The following is a 16,087-nucleotide window of genomic DNA, read 5'->3' as shown; positions in this document are numbered from 1 at the left end:
GTTGGCTATTTCAGTCAAGTTTTCACCTAAAACTGTAGGCTTATGTGTTCATTTTCTCAGTGCAATTTGTAAGAAATCTAATAAATCATCTCTTGATAGATACTTTAAAGGTGAACGAGAGAACTTTTGTAGTTAGCTGTGCTTAATTGCCTGCCTATGCCCACTGTTCTGTTCTCAAATGCAGGGGAGGTATATGTCTGGAGCATGGGTGATGTTGGGTGATGGCCAAATCTTAGTGCCCACCTATGCTTCGGTTAACTCATGTCTTCGTTGCCTTTCCATGTTACAAATATTTAAGTTGCAATTCGTTCTTTTTGTTTCTATGGGTCATTTCTTGCTTTTTCTTCTACTGAATGTTTCTCTCCTTGTCCTCTTGCAAACATGACTAAATCCAGTGACCTTCGTGTGGTGATGGAACACTTTCCCGATGTAACTTCAATACAAAAGTATGAAGTACCCAAACTCCTTAGCCAAGAAAGATCAGTATTTTGGTAAGCTGCAACAATTCGGACATTACATACCTGAGGGTGCCATGATGATTTACATGCAGTGCTGCTCTGCAGCCGGAAGGTGGGGCACAGGCTTTGCTGTTTCATGTTGGTACACTAATGGCTGCACATCACTAATTGTGAGACTTATTAACTTTGGTGGAGATAAAGCAGCAGCTGGTTGCATATTACAGTTTAATTAGTAAAATATGAGGGGGAAAGAGAAGTATTTTTTAAGGTCACTTTAAAAACTGAAATAGCCAGGAGCTAGCAAAGGCTGTATAGGAAAGAATCAGGAGAGAACGGGAGAGCAGAAACTGAAAAGGAACCAGTGCCGTGCAATGGTCATCTGCCTCTATTCTTGACATTTTGGGCAGTAATTAATGGGGGACACTGAGCTGTACAGATTTCAGCATAAATGGGTGTATTTTCTGTATTAATAGCAAAGACCAGGCAAAATCAAATGAAAAACAAAATACCTGGATCTGAATAGAAAGCAAACTTACCATTCAATTGCAGCCATATAAATTAGGACTAAAACCATAGAGGTCCTCTGAAGATTTACTGTCAGTTTCTTGGCTTTGGCCAAGGTCTGAACAAGGTTTTAGTTTGAGGGTGATAAACAGAAAATGGTTATTTCTTGTGACATGGTTACAACCCTTTGGCTTCAGTACCCACAGAGAATTTGTTCCTCCTCGAAGCCAGCGCCTGGCTTCAGTGCCATCAGAGCACACCTCTGTTTAGGAGTACATAGTAAAAGGGGCATTCAGATTTCACGGAAAATTCCATAATTACCCATAAATATTCACTCCAAGGGAGCATTGCTGTTGATTTATCAAGTATGCCACTATTAGCATATTCATCCACTCAAATTTGACTGGAGTTGTTCATTGTGTAGTTTATAAAGTTTGCATACTCTGGATATACTCTCTCCCACACTCTGTGAGTCAAGCTTGGTGTCCATACACTTTGTTGGCATCACATCCTGAATAGTAATGAACTTGGGTCTGGGAGCTCAGTCTGTGGGAAGAGTAAGTAACAGCACTCCTCTAAGTCAGGTGAGGTCCTTCCTTCTCTGCTCGCTTTTAATTATAATTGCTACCATCTTCCTTCCCTTTGTCAGGGCTACAAATCCAGTTGGGAATCTGGTGAGCTGATCTCTGACAATATCAAATGTTCTAAGAACTCTTAATCGAAGGCAGCCCATGAAAGCACCCTGGGGAGCGCTTTATTCTCTGTGTTTAAAAGGACATGAAAGTACAATAGTTCTCTTTATCCTGGTACAAAGCAGCCAATTGATCTTGTCAGTTTAATAAATAATACAATTGCTTCCATCAGACACTGTTAATAGACTCCTGTCTGGACTAATGTTGTACAGAGTGGTACAAGCACAGAAATGCTATCTGCTGTGTCTGCCCTGGATTAACCACCTCCTCCTTTATCACCTAACTGCAAAGCTTCCAGCAGTAGTCCTGAAGGGCGTCGGGTCCCCTGATCTTCATCTCTTTCTTCATCTTTCTTCATTTCAGTGTGTGCTCTTGGAAGAGACAAGCTAATTTCCTGATGCGTCTGTTGTCTGGCTGCTTCCTAGCATTTGTACAGATTCAAAGAAGCTTGGAAATATGAAATAGGCCATGGGTTTGCTTTTTCTTTTTTCTTTCCCCCCCCCCCTCTGTAAGGCATTCACTAAGTGGTCAAGATGCAAAGTTTGGCTCATGCCTTCCAAACACTGCAAAGGTGCAGGAAGCTCAGATGCAGTTCCTGGAGTGTTATGAATACAAGTGCCAGATATCAGTAAGCAGAGGCTCGTAGCTCAGAGAATGGCCTGTTTCTGGTTTGGTGCCAACGTAACCAGATTATTGTGGATCCTGAGTAGGCCCTGAAATTCTGCATTATCTGTGCTGCTTTTGGAGGAACATCAGATGCAGATACAGCATTCATTTGGAAAGTGCTGGCAAGGTAAGCAGAGGAAGACTTTAAAAATTACACTGTCCTGGTTTTGCTTTGCTTTCATTTATCTTCTCTCTTCCACAACCTGAATTGGTTCTGGGTTCTGCAATGGAGGTACGTTGTACTCAGGAAGAGAATGTATTTGTCACTGGGAATAAGTATCCAGGTTTTCCAGGACCAGAAAGACTCAGTGGAAATGGTGGGGATAGGTTGACTTGATCTTAGTTTTTCATGTCAGAGTCTCACCTTTTGTCTCTTCAGGTCATGAGATACGCCCTTGTGTGGAGCTCTCCTGCTCAGCTTGGCAACGCTTGACAGGGTGGTGAGCAAAGAGTTGACTGATCCTCGTGTTTGCAAGAATACTTCTGATCTTAATGCTGGAATTGGTTATTCCACTGTTAATGAAACTATATTTATTTGTAATTACCTGAGTGCATAACGCAATGGCCAATGAGCAAAAGAGATGCTAACGTTTAGGTTCACTATGGTCTTCTCTTCTGTGGAAGGTAGACTGCAATGGTGCCAGGACTCAAAGGACAGATGTGTAACTGATGTTGAGCTGTTCAGGTATTTCAGGTACAGGGACAATATGTGAAGGCAACAGATTTGTATCTCAGCAGAGGGATGTTCTGCTTGAGCAATGTGGCCCCACAGCATCAGAAGTCAGCAGGCCTGGGGGACTCCTTTCAGTCAATGCAGAAAGCAATTTCTTGGAATTTAATGCTCCATCCCCACAGCCTTTTATCCCAGATCCCTGTGTGCTCAGGTCTGTGTTTGCAGGAATACTGCATTTGAATTGTTGCTGCATCACTCGCAGAGATAATACTCTGCTGCCTTCCTACTTAAAGAACTCAAATGTTTTTTACTGTGAATTCAAAGACTATTTGAAATCCAGATTCCTTAACTAGCTTTTGTTATTACTTCAGAAAGAAAAATCGGTCCTTTAAATAATAAAATGTTCATGCTAAAAATTGGTTTGATTTACTCCCACACCCATTTTGAATTGAGGCTGCTGCGTTTGAAGGGTAGGATCCAATAGTGCCTGTAAAGCCACAATTGGTGTTTGAAAGGCAACTCTCTGCTGCTCTTTGAGTGCTATTGATGCTTTCAGCTGTGGCATGAAAGACCTAGAACTCTGATCTCAGGTTTTGGCAAGTCAAGTCATTCAATTCAATTTCAGAACTGTACAGCTGTGAAGCTTTACAAGTTTTGATGTTTAAAAAGGCAGGGATTATTTCTGTTCCCTGTGATTTGTGAGCAACTGCTGCTTCTGTTAGCAAACCCAGGAAGAAACCTGTCTGTCTGATGTGCACAGACTGTTACTGATACCTGAGCAGCTATTACATATCTGGCTGATAGCCGTGAGATCAAAGCACTCTCTGATACTCTCCTGCCCTTTGAGCACCTTTTAATTGGCCCTGAACCCACGATTTAGGATAAGGAACTGAGCTTTGCCTCCTTGGGTCACTGGGTGAAGCCAGTTTCAGTCTGTAGGAGGCTGATTGGTGCTCTCAGCCTTCTGTCTAGTGGGGAGGGAGATGATGTTGTTACTGCCACCTCTCCGGTCCTGGTCTTGGTGTAGGCAGGGAGCTAAGATCAGCTAGTCCATCCATCAACCCATCACCAACATTTAGCTGATGGCCAAAACCAGTGGAGAGTGGGAGAGCTGTGAGGTGAGTGCAGGCTCTGCTCTGCAATCAAAGCGGGCTCATTGGGACACTGTGCACTTCTGCTAAATAAGCCCAACTTACAAGCACATCCATGTTGCATTGCTGTGCAGCATTCATCTCACTGCACAGGGCAGACTTTGCTTGTGGGATGGGGCAGAGCATTGGCTCTGGTTGTTTCTACCTTCCAGTAGAGGATACTGCCAGCACTCTGCCCACAATGGCTGTATGCAGGGAGATGGGACATGGACAGGTGCTCTGCAGAAGGCAGGAAGCAAAGCCATCCTGCAGGATGGCCCTCTGAGCAGAGGCTCAGTTCATTCTATGCTGCTCACCTGCTGTTTGCAGCCAAGTCTAGAGGCGCACAGATAGCAGTGCCTTGCAAGATTAAACTCTTTGATTCCAATCTTTTTAGCTAGAAAGCATGTTGTTTTATCTAATGCTTGTCTCTGTCTGTTTTAGGCTGTGGTGCCTGCTGTGAAAAGGTATGCATAATGAAATGATTAAATCATGCATTTTAAAATAATCAAAGTCATGCTGTTTCAGCTGTGCAGCAATCCTGCTCCTCTTAGGAGACATCTACCCAGATTCAGCATTTCTTTTGGATTTTATATTTCTTAGAAGGACTCTGAATAAAAAAGATAATGCGGCTGAGGCCAGTTCTGCTCTCCTGTATGCCCAGGGCCAGGTTTGATCACATTCATATTCTTCTTGTGTCGCCACACACAGAAAATAACTTTGCGGTCTGATTTTATGCTCCAAAGAAAATCATTCACACTGTGACAGCACTTCAAAATATTTCAATCCTTATTCTGTGTACGCTGCTGGCTATTGCTGCAGTGCATGAGAAAAACACTTCACTGAATCAGTGGTTATGGGAAGGGATAAAGTTTCCAAATCACTCTTTTCTGTCTTGATTTTCTAACTAATCCCTTGTTCCTGCTGCATCTCCAGTTTGGAGTTTCTCCCCATAACTCTGCACTACTTCAAGCTTTAGCATTCTTGATCTTCTTAGCTGCTCAGAACCGCTCAAAAATTGTGCATTATAAGGTCAGGTGATGCTACATGGGCTACTACATCTGGGAGCTGCTGGTGGGAAGCAGCTCATCTCCTGTCCCCCAGAGAGGCATGGAAATTTCCTTTTTCCTTGAGGTGGCTTGTGGCAATTGGGGCACTGACTCCTTGGCTAGTGCAGGATGAAGACCCTTATTTGTTTGTGCTCACAGCCTTTTATACCCTCATAACAACCCCTTGGTCACATGTATTAGCCAGTTGCCTCCCGTGTGTTTACAGCTGGTGCAAGTAGCTGCCGAGCTTGTTTACAATGTCTTTTGCTCATAATATTTTTGTTTTCTTTGCCTCATATCCTCTACCACCAAAGCCTGAATCCATCTTTATCCACCAAGAAACTCATTCTTCTGAAAATGATCATCAAGGGATAATCAAGAGATGCCCGGCATCAGACAGTCCAGCAAAGTCTGCATCTCATGTTCCACTGAGACCACTGCCATGGTTACCTCCACAGAAGTCTCACGTTGTAGGTAATGGAGTCACTTCTGTACAGTTAAGTGGTGAAAAAGAGGAATCACCACACCAACAGAATGAAGGTAGAGGCACTAGTTTCTCAAGAAGAGAAGAGAAAGAAATGCTGAAACCAGTCAATAATGGCCTCCCACACCTAAACATAGAGGGATAGAGGATGTGGGATGCATCTACGTGCTCTGACCCCGTAGCCAAAGACCTTTTGGGACTCTGGAGACTGGTTTTTGAATTCAGGCTTGGCTCCCCCTATACCAGTAATCTGTTGAGCTCTTCTATGAAAAGCTACACTCTCATCATTGCAAGACCTTGGCCACAGCCTCATTCCCTCTCATTTCTATGTCATAGATCATAGCCCCATCTACTCCTTCTACATTACGAGAGACCCACACCAAAAGTTGCCTTAAATCAAAGCTTTCCGCTTTAGGGGACTGTATTTACAGGGGAGGAGGCACAGAAGGACAAGGAGCTGTATGACAAAATACTTTTCTAGGATGATTCTTACAGATTCAAAATGCAGCCTCAGGGAGAAGATCAGTGAGCAAAGCCCTCCCTCCGTCGCAGCACTACAGTTAGGAAATTGAGTAACAATTGCAGCCTATCTGAGAAGGCAGAGAAATTTAATTGAATAGCAAAATATCAGATCTGCATTTCAAATGGAGGAATTATCTCTTTGGGCCAAGCAGAAGTGTTTAATTTTGACGAAAGGAGATAAGAATTCATCTTCTCTTTCATAATGGGAACTGTCACAACCAGTCTCATTTCTATTATGGAAGTGTTGCCGTGAGAGACTTCAGATCCACTGTGCAGTTCTGCAAACCAAAGGATCTCAAACCAAATGACACCGGCAGTCTCAGAAAGGCGCAGCTCTGTACTGTAGGGAAAGGACAGTCAGCACGTGGCCACACCATCAGGGTGCTTGTGCTCTGCGTGTTGGATGTGGGACAGCATGGCAATAGGGTAGAAAGCATTACTCCAAGCAGGAAGCATTAATCACAGACTTTGACAGTGGAACACCGCATTAAGACAGAGACAGCTTAGACAACTGCTTTCATTTGCATTCATCTTGTAAAATGAATTTGCTGTTTTTTCTCTTAAATATGGATTTTGTCATTTGCCGAAGCTTAAAAAAATAAAACAACAAACAGCTTAGCAGCGGTGCAGAAAAGAAACCCAGCATGCAGAAAGCAAAGAGCAATTTCTTCTCTCCATGTGAGCAAACGGGATGGTTATGCTTTTTTGCCTTCAGCATTAAAATGCTGCTGCAGAACACAGCTTGATGTTTTCTTTTGCTCTGCCCAGTGCAACCCTTTGGGACAGGACACAGAATCATAGAACCATAAGGGCTAGAAAAGATCTCTATGATCATCAAGTCCAACCACCAACTCATCAATGCCATGTCCACATCATCCTTTGGATGGAGCCCAATCTGAAGATGTTCGGCCCCATTAGAGTGGTACCACTGCAAGTTCATGCTGACAAAGAGAAACATACCCTGTCTGAAGATCTTGACAACTCAAACCTCTCACGTTGTGTGTGAACTTTTCTCAACTACCTTTTGCCTTGCAGCTCTGCCATGAAGCATGTAGAGACAGACACCTGTGATTCACTCCCTGCTTTGGTCCCGTACTTGGAGCTGCACACCAGGTGAAATGTTCCTGCATTGGAGGATTTCTCTCAGCCAGGTATCCACAAAGGTTCTGTTGGTGGATCCACCAAGACCCACCACATTCACTTGGCTCCTTTACCTCTTCTTTAGGCCTAAAATTTCAACCATCAGCCAAGAGGGAGAGAAGAGCTGTGTGTGGCTTAGTCTTAGCACAATCTGTTTGAAAAATGACTATTAATAAAAGGTGTAAAGCCTTTAGCACTTGGGTATAGAACACCTTTGTGTAAATAACAAATTATGCCAGTCCATATTGATTTTCTCTGTCTGAGCAATTCCCGGATCAAATGTGTTCCTTTTACAAGTCAGGAGGTGACTTTCTAACTGCAGTCCCTCCGAACTCTGAAGAGCTAAAACCCAGTTTTTTCTTCCTCTCCTTCATCACTACTGTAAATAAAAACCATAGAGTGAAGGCACACCTTACCACTTTGTTGCTGATCTATAAAGCTTACTTTCTAAATAAGAAAAAAGCTTCTCAGCTCCAGAAACAAGGTACGACCATCAAGAATAGCTGCATGCTGTAGCCACAGCTGCATGCATTGTTCATCCTCCCAGGGATCCCATGCCTGATGTGCAGTGTTCTGACCATTGAGGCAGGAGCATGTCCTGCACTTGCCAAGGGATGAGAGCTGGCCTTGTTAGAGACCTGCAACCAATGGAGTGATGTTTTCAGGAGACAGGGAGCAACCAGGAGCGCCCTTGCAGGATTATTGCCTCAAATGCTTGTGCAGCCAAGAGGAGGGATGTTTAGGAAATGAGTAAAGTTAAATTTTATTCATGACTGCACTCAAAGAAGACTCAACATCTTTTTCACTAACAAGACCGACATTCCAAAATAGAGAGAAGATATCAAATACCAAAGGAACATCCTATTGAGGGAGAGGAAATCAAATTGATTTGACTCCAGAAATCAAAATTGAATACTTAGAATATTTCTTTTTACAACTGATTTTTTTTTTTTTCTTTCCAGTGCTCCCTGGGCAGCAGTGCCAGTGCATCACCACTCTTTCTGAGAAGAATCTTTTCCTAATATCCAACCTGAACCTCATCTGGCCACTAAGACCATTACTTCATGCCCTAAAGTAGAGCTTTACAGCATGGCATGCCTCCCAAGGCTCCTTCAAGCCCTCTCCAGTCCAAATCTCCCAGCTTCTCTTAGCTCATTCCTTTGTAGCAGGAGCCAATGGGCTGCACCCAGTTTTCCCCAGTATGTTAGATGTCAGCTTTGACCAGAACCCCGGGCTTCTTACAGCTGCAGGAAAAGGTTGCAGCTTGATTTGTTTTGAGCACTGTGCCCTTCATCTCCCAGCAGCACACCTGATCTCTCTCAGACAATTTTTCTCTCATTCTTTCTCCTTGCAGTCTCCCACAGCGAGGTCCCCGAAGTTATCTAATGAACACGGATGTTATGACATCCTTACACAATAACTCTAAACACCATCCCAGGAAGCATCGCCTAATAAACGATGCAATTACTGCAAAGATGAAAAAGCAGCACTCCTGAACACACACACTGTGTTGTTCTTCGTCTTGTCGAACAAATTATTTCCGTTTTTCTCTTGAGTGCTTTGTTGTGCCTTGCTTTGTTTATCAAGCTGCCTTTGTTTATCGAGTCCTCCTCACTTGTGACTGTGGGTATGAAAAGTATATCTGCAGGCACAGGAATATGAAGCGCCGGCATCCTGAGCTGCCACTGGAATGCAGGTCCACCCAGTTGAGTTTTTCCCATCGCACTGGGTGGAGTGGCTCCACAGATACACTCCTGCACACACCCTTTCTGTTTTTAGCACTGTTAATTATTTTAAGCTACTTTTCAGGTTGATGGTATAGCTGTTAATGTGGAAAGCGGGCAGGGCCTCTTTCTGTGGTGGCAAGTTACAGAAAGCTTTTTCACTCGATCTATTCTGACTTTTACCACATCTTGCTGATTTGTTATGCTCTAAAATAAGGCCAGTTAAACCCAGCAGTTAAACCAGACAGACAGTAGGGCATGCATTTTCCTATGGAAAGGTATTTTTGAAATAACAACAAAAAAGACATGCTTTGAGCCAGCAAATGTTATCTCGCCTTTGAAGTGTGGGCAGCACTGTGCAATTATTGCTGAGTTGTCACCGGAGCATCACAGCTCTGTTCTCACCGCCTCCAGCCCGCAGTGCTCTGGGGTTGGGTCTGCAGAATGCCACATTTTAATCTGCCTTGTTTGCATGAGCAGAGCCAGCAGCAGCCAAAGGGAGAGCTGACACTGGCCAATCCAAACACAGCTGTTGTGGCTCATTTTGAAACCTACCAGCCTTTCTACTGTCCCTTTTCAGAGATTAAGCTTAATCTGTTGTACACGAGGCTTATGTCACCTTATTCGAGAGTGGTTTCGCTGACAGCCTTTGAGTTTTTTCCTCCTTACCTCATCCTTTGTGGTTCTGGCAGCAAAATGGCTTTAATAGAAATGTGGCCAGGCAGAAAGCAGAGCCGTCTAACAGCTGTGTGGTTCTGCCACGCGGCCAGGACAGGGTATGAGGCACTAAAAGCCTACAGCTGAGATTTTAGTGTTCTATCAAGGCTGGGTAAAAGTGGCCACTCCACATCACTGGGAACAGTGAACAGAAGCTGTGTTTTAAATTGTGTTTGTAGCAGAAGGATGGTGAGGCGCTGGCACAGGCTGCCCAGAGAGGTGGTGGTGCCTCATCCTTGCAGACAGCCCAGGTCAGTTTGGACGGGTTCTGAGCACCTGATGGAGCTGCAGATGTCCATGTTTATTGAAGGGGTTTGGACCAGATGGACTTGAAGGGTTCTTTCCTACTCAAAGGTTTCTATGATTCTATGAGTTTAACTCTAGGGTATTTTAGCTTTATCTGAAATCCAGATGTGGGTAAAGCGTGGGAGAGGAGGCTGATGTCTGGGCTACATGGATCCAAAGTTTCTGCTGAATTGTAGCATAACACAGCAGCTGAGTTGGAGCAGCCTCCTGGCCTGCCTCTGTTTGTGGCTGTGCAACAGCCAAAGCAGGGCTATGAGCAGCTCCTATGCTGCCAAAAACCTCCTTGCGTTGGTTTATCCAGAAGGACTTCTGAACCAAAGATAGCCTCTGGTGTGTGGGTTATGTTTCGGATCTGCTTTTAGAAGTGAGCTGTTCCAAAAGAAGCTGAAAGACCATCTTTCAGGTCTGTGATTACGGTAAAAGTCCAGACTGGAGCTTTTTTACTGCTTGTGTGTCACTTTGCTAATGACCACTGGTTTCTGCCTCAGTTGAATAGGTTTCCTAGATTAACCAGCAGAAAGAAAAAACCCTCCACCCTTGGTTCTTTCTCATTTTATAATTATCTGCTGTTTCTCCAGAGAAACTCTTTTATCCTCATGTTTTGCTCTTGCCTGGATGTGCCCAGTGCCTTGCAATTAAAACAAAGCAGCTCCATACAGTTCACAATCTAAGATCACATCTTACAAACACTTGCTCATTAGAGCAATCCCACTGGAGTGAATAAGGCTGTTTCCCATCAGCTCTACTTGTTTGTGAAGTTTAGGAGGTTCTGACCTTAAGTTATGTGTTTCAAAATGTCAGCAAAATGTTCTCTGACTCACGGGTAATGGTATAATTGCTATTGTGGTGAATCTCCCAAAAAAATAGATCCAAATGTGTTTATGTAACAATCAGAAAGCTCGCGTTCCTGGAGGGAAGGAACAGTTGTTCTTTCGGCATCACTTGTGTTTTGGCCTGGAGGTGTCCTACATGTTGTGCCAAAAAGCAGTAATGTGAGGGAGATGGTCAACACAAAGCTGAGTTTATTGGAATTCTTTATCTGTGCAATGGGGGTATTCGAAGAAGTGAGGAGTTCTTAAAATAAGGCCTTTTTTCACCACCACTCTTTGTATAAGTATAAAATTCAGCTTTTCTGGTTTCACTTCTGGTTTGCGTTCGATTACTCACTGCTTCTGTGCTCTATGTGCTCTGAATTTAAAAGACATCTGCTTCACTTCAGCTGCATCCCCCATTGTCAGTCTCTGCTTCCTCCTGTTATGTGCTTGCTAAAATATTGCTGGCACAAATATGCAAGGAAAGTAAATGCAAAGCCAGCACCGCAGATAATTGCTGATCCTTTAAAGTGTCCAAACCTCTCGTGAGATTCGTGATGCAGAGGCTGTTAAGTGAGACAGACCGAGATTTGACTTGCAAGCAACGAGAACAAGCATCTGCAATTGCTTTATGAAAACAACCTCTGGCGAGAGTTACAAATCAACGTGTGTGTGAAGTGCTTGGTGTATTTTATTGTAATTAAACCCCATCTCACGTATCTCCTTGGCTGATTTGTTCGATCCTTGGCATGGGGGCAAGAGGGCAAAGGAGCAAGCTGCCTCCTCTGCAGTTGGCATCAGGCAGACACATTCTCCAATGACCCTGCAGTTTTTGCTTAGTTATTTGCTGGTGTTTCCCCTGAATGGATGGTGCTGCATGTAACCCACTGGAATCACAACTTGCTTGATAGCCAAAAAGTTATAAAAACACAATGCTGATGCTCTCTGAGCTCTCAGGCAGTTTGTACCAGGTAGATGTGCCCTGCCCATGTGGGCACTCTTTCACATAGGATGGAGAAGAGGCTTGATTCCAACCCACATGTGTGAAGGGCTCTGACCCATCTGGCCAGCCAAAATCTCAGCTGGAGGAGCTGACATCCATCTGCACCCACAGGCTGCCAATGCTCAGGGTGCAGCTGGAGGTTAAAGCTAAAAAAGTCCTTCTTCTAGGAACACCGCCTTGGGCAAGGCCTGTCTGATCTGGAAGATTGCATATTCTCAAGAGAAAAAAAAACAAAACCAACAAACCTATTCTACTTCAAAGTCATGGCTTTCCCCTACTTATATGGGTTATAACAAAAATATCTTGTCATTTGACATGGTCAGTCCCAGCTCTGGGCTGAGCCATAGCCCATTGTTAGCAAACTGCTTGTCATGAGCACAGAGAAGGGGGAAAAGAGCAAAAAAACAAAATACCAATGGAATGTGTAGGGTCAGCTGGAATAGCAGATACACTTGAGAAAGACTGTGCAAACATACAGCCAGGCCATAAGCCAACAGCAGGTGCCCTGCATGAGCAGAGCCCATTCATGCAACGTAGCCAGCCATCATCAGGGCCCTGATCAGCAGAAAAATGACCTCTGGAGTAATGTCCCTTGCTGCTGATTTACTGCAGCCAGTTATCTCCTGGTGGGCTGGGAATGAATGGCATGGGGCAGGCAGTGGGGTTTGGTACAGCCATGGTGCCCATGGGCAGGCAGCTGCATGGCTGCCCCACACCACTGGGGTACCACTCTCCTCCTTAGGGCTGGGGGCTCTGCTGTGGCATCGCTATGTCTGTGTGGATGGGGTTTTATAATTCCTTTCAGGTTTGGTTTGTAAGTCTTCTGGGTAATGAATTTGATGCTTTCTTTCTTCTTGGGCTCAGTAATTGCTTGGCTGCTTTCCAGTTGATGCTCCCTGTGCACAAAGAGGGAAGTGTGCTCTTCTTTATTAAGGCTTTCGTATATGTGCCTTCTCTTAAACAGAATGAAGAGAGGGTTTGTCTGCAGTGCTTTCTTGGAGGGGGTGGAGTTAGGATGCCCACAAGGGTTAATGGTATGATTGGACAAACTTGCAGACACATGCAGGGCTACTTTGGGGTGTATATGCTGCCTTCATGGGTCTGAGCATGTTTGGCAGCTCGGCGTGCTGCTGGGGAAGCTGCCAGGGCTCAGACCATGCAAAAAGGATCCCTCGGCAGGATGCAAGAGCACACTCTGCTCCTGGCTTCACTTTAAAGAGCAGCACAATCTCTCTGCAAATAGAGGTTGTCTTTGTACTAAAAATGGCATTATTCCCTGCATCAGTCAGCAGCACACTGAACAGGTCTGGATGTGAATACCCTGGTCAGGCTGGATGGGCTCTAAGCACCTGACGGAGCTGCAGGCATCCCTGTTCACTGCACCCTTCCAAATCAAACAATTCTGTGATTCTATGATTCTGAGACTTGTAGCTTGAGATGGACCTGCGCTGGCCTCCTGCTGCAGTGAGCATCCTTGGGAAGATGTGAATTGGAGGTTAGAGCATCCCCAGCATGGGGAGAAAGCTCGGTGCATGTCAGCAAATCCCTCCTGCTCTCAAGTAGAAGTGCTGCCCAGGAAGGATGCTACGATTTCTGGAAATTCTGCCATTCTGTCTGTGTTTTAACTTCAACTGTAGAACACCTGTGGGCTACCATGGAGAACAAAACCACAGGGGGCAGGCTTGGTCCAAATGCTGGGCACCAGGGTGAACCTGCTAAAATGGCAAAAACCCAAACTATGCTCTTATACTCATTCTTTGCTGTGTAGTTCAGGCAAAGTGACAAGTTTCCCCTTTACTCTGGAAGTGAACCTCAAGTGAACTTACACAGAGGTGTTCAAGTTCCTGTACTTACAGTGAACAGAAAGAAATGGATTAGTTGTTAAAGGTGTCTTAGAGGAGATAAGTCAGCAGGAGCCTAGCTGATTTAACATTAATGCCTAAGAGGCTGTGAGTTAATCATGAGAGATCATTAACTTCCATCTCCTTTCATCCCATGGAAAAAGATTTTCCTCCCATTCTTCTGTTTTCTGACCCTCCTGAATGCAATTGAAAATAACTCAGCTTTTCTATTCAGAGAAACCTTTTAATCCTGCCTGTGTATGAAACACTTCATACCACTGTGCGGCACTTCATAGTAAATTAAATTAACTCTTCTGTGTACTCCTGAACTGTGAGAGACCCTCAATAAATAAAATAAATCTGTACATAAAGAGAGTGTAGAAGCAGGTTGAATGTTTTCCATTGCCCTCAGAGACATGCAGATCAGTGTTTCCATCACACATTCAGCCAGATGCCTGAGTCTGGACATCACAGAGTCCTACAGCTCTAGGAATGGTGATGATGGGTTGATGGTTGGGCTGGATGATTTTGGTGGTCTTTGATGATTCTGTAATTCTAACTTCTTTTCTCCTTTCAGATCAAAACCTGACAACCTGCTGGATACTGTGACCACCACCTGCCTGGCTGTTCCACTTCACACACTGTGCTGTGGGAGAGCAGCTCACCCTCTGGGATTCTATAGCAGGTCAGTCTAACAGCCAGATGAACCCTCCAGGTCCATGATACTCACATTAGGTGGGTGTTCAGTACAAGCCAGGGGTAAGCTGTTTCCAGTTCTGATGGCAGCTTGCAAGCATGAGGGTTTCCCCATGGATTTCCTTTTGGAGGGATCCTCTGTCACTACACTGGGTGCTCTTTGGAGTGGGCTTTAAAAAGACATTTGTCTTCCTCCTGTTGTGGGGTCATGGCTTCTGTATTAGGAAGATGATTGTGTGAATTGGAGGTCCATGTTACAGCAGCCAAATGTGCAATAGAGCATTTAAATGGTAGCAAATGTGTAACTGATTAAAGAGTTAAGAGGAAAGGAACCTGCAGCTACTGGTAGGGCACAGAGCTTCACGTTCTCACCTCATCAGCACTTGGAAGTGTTTATGGAGCTTTTACAAAGCCTACAAGATTCATTGTGCACTTAACTGCGTCCTTTTTGCCATAAAGAGCCGTGAAAGCATTGTTCCCCATGGCATTAACTTGTCTAGCAACATGGCCCTTGTAATCAAGCCTTTATAGTCCTAACACTAAAACTCTTCTGGAGCTTGCAAGGAAGCATCGAGTACCCCCTTTCCAAAGAAGGAGGGTGTGGGGAGCTGTTAACACCCCTGGGCCACTGAGCCTTCCTCTCTGACTTTGGGAAGTGCTGAATGTGTGAGCAGAGCTCTGAGCTCACGTCTGCATCACTTTTGGTTTTACAGAGGGCACATGCAATGCAGTAAACTGGGATCCACTACTTTCCATCATCTCCTTCTCTCACCTCAGTCCTTTACACAGCTCTATCTAGATTTCAGATAAACTATACCCACAACTTCATCCTTAAGGTTTTAATGCAGAGACACCACAGCATCTGTCTACTGAATCAGTGGCGTCCCCCAGTGTTTCCACTCCTGGCTTCTGTGTTAAGATGGGTAATAAAAATGCTGCTCATTTCATCTTTATTAGGCTTTTTGAAAAGTGTTAGAAAATGAGATGTTGTCTGTTTGACAGAGTCTCAAAATTCATGGCCTCAGTTAATTCTGTGGATAAGAAACAACCTGGAGGGCATTTTGTCTTATTCTGTGAGATTTTAAAATCAGGAATCAGTGTTTTCACTGTGAGAGAGGATGAAATTACCACCTGTTGACTCCAAGGAAAAAGCTGCTTTCCATGACTTCCTTACAGTGCTTTAGGTGATGGTGATTACCAGCCTTCATTTCTACATTTGTCATCTCAATACCAGGTTTTTTGTGCACGTTTTTGTAAGGCAAGTCCACCGCCTATTGTTAAATTAGAGCAGCATTTCCACCAACAGCAATGCATTTCAACTTGCTTAGAGTTCTCCCAAATTGCAACCATCTTGGTTGCTCTAAGGTTTATTTTTGTCTAGGAGTTAACCTTCTGGCATTGCCCTACCCAGGTGAACATAGGGTTCCTAGGGTAATGCAGATGCTGATTTGGTACCAAATCCCATGCCATCAGAAATGGCATCTTCTGCCCCTGGAGAAGGTTTAGACCCAGGGAAATGCTTGTGCTAAATGGGGCTCTAAGGTAAAAGACTGCTGATTGATTTTGCAGCCAATATTCTTGAAGGTAAGTGGTTGGAAGGGCTTTTTTTTTTTTTTTTTTTTTTTTTTTTTTTGATAAGAAGAAGAACAGATTTCTGGCTCTAGGTAAGG

This window comes from Coturnix japonica, chromosome 15 (genome assembly GCF_054131305.1).
Source record: "Coturnix japonica strain WE chromosome 15, WE-NBRP24, whole genome shotgun sequence".
In the NCBI taxonomy this organism is placed as follows: domain Eukaryota; kingdom Metazoa; phylum Chordata; class Aves; order Galliformes; family Phasianidae; genus Coturnix; species Coturnix japonica.
This window is presented reverse-complemented; position numbering follows the sequence as displayed.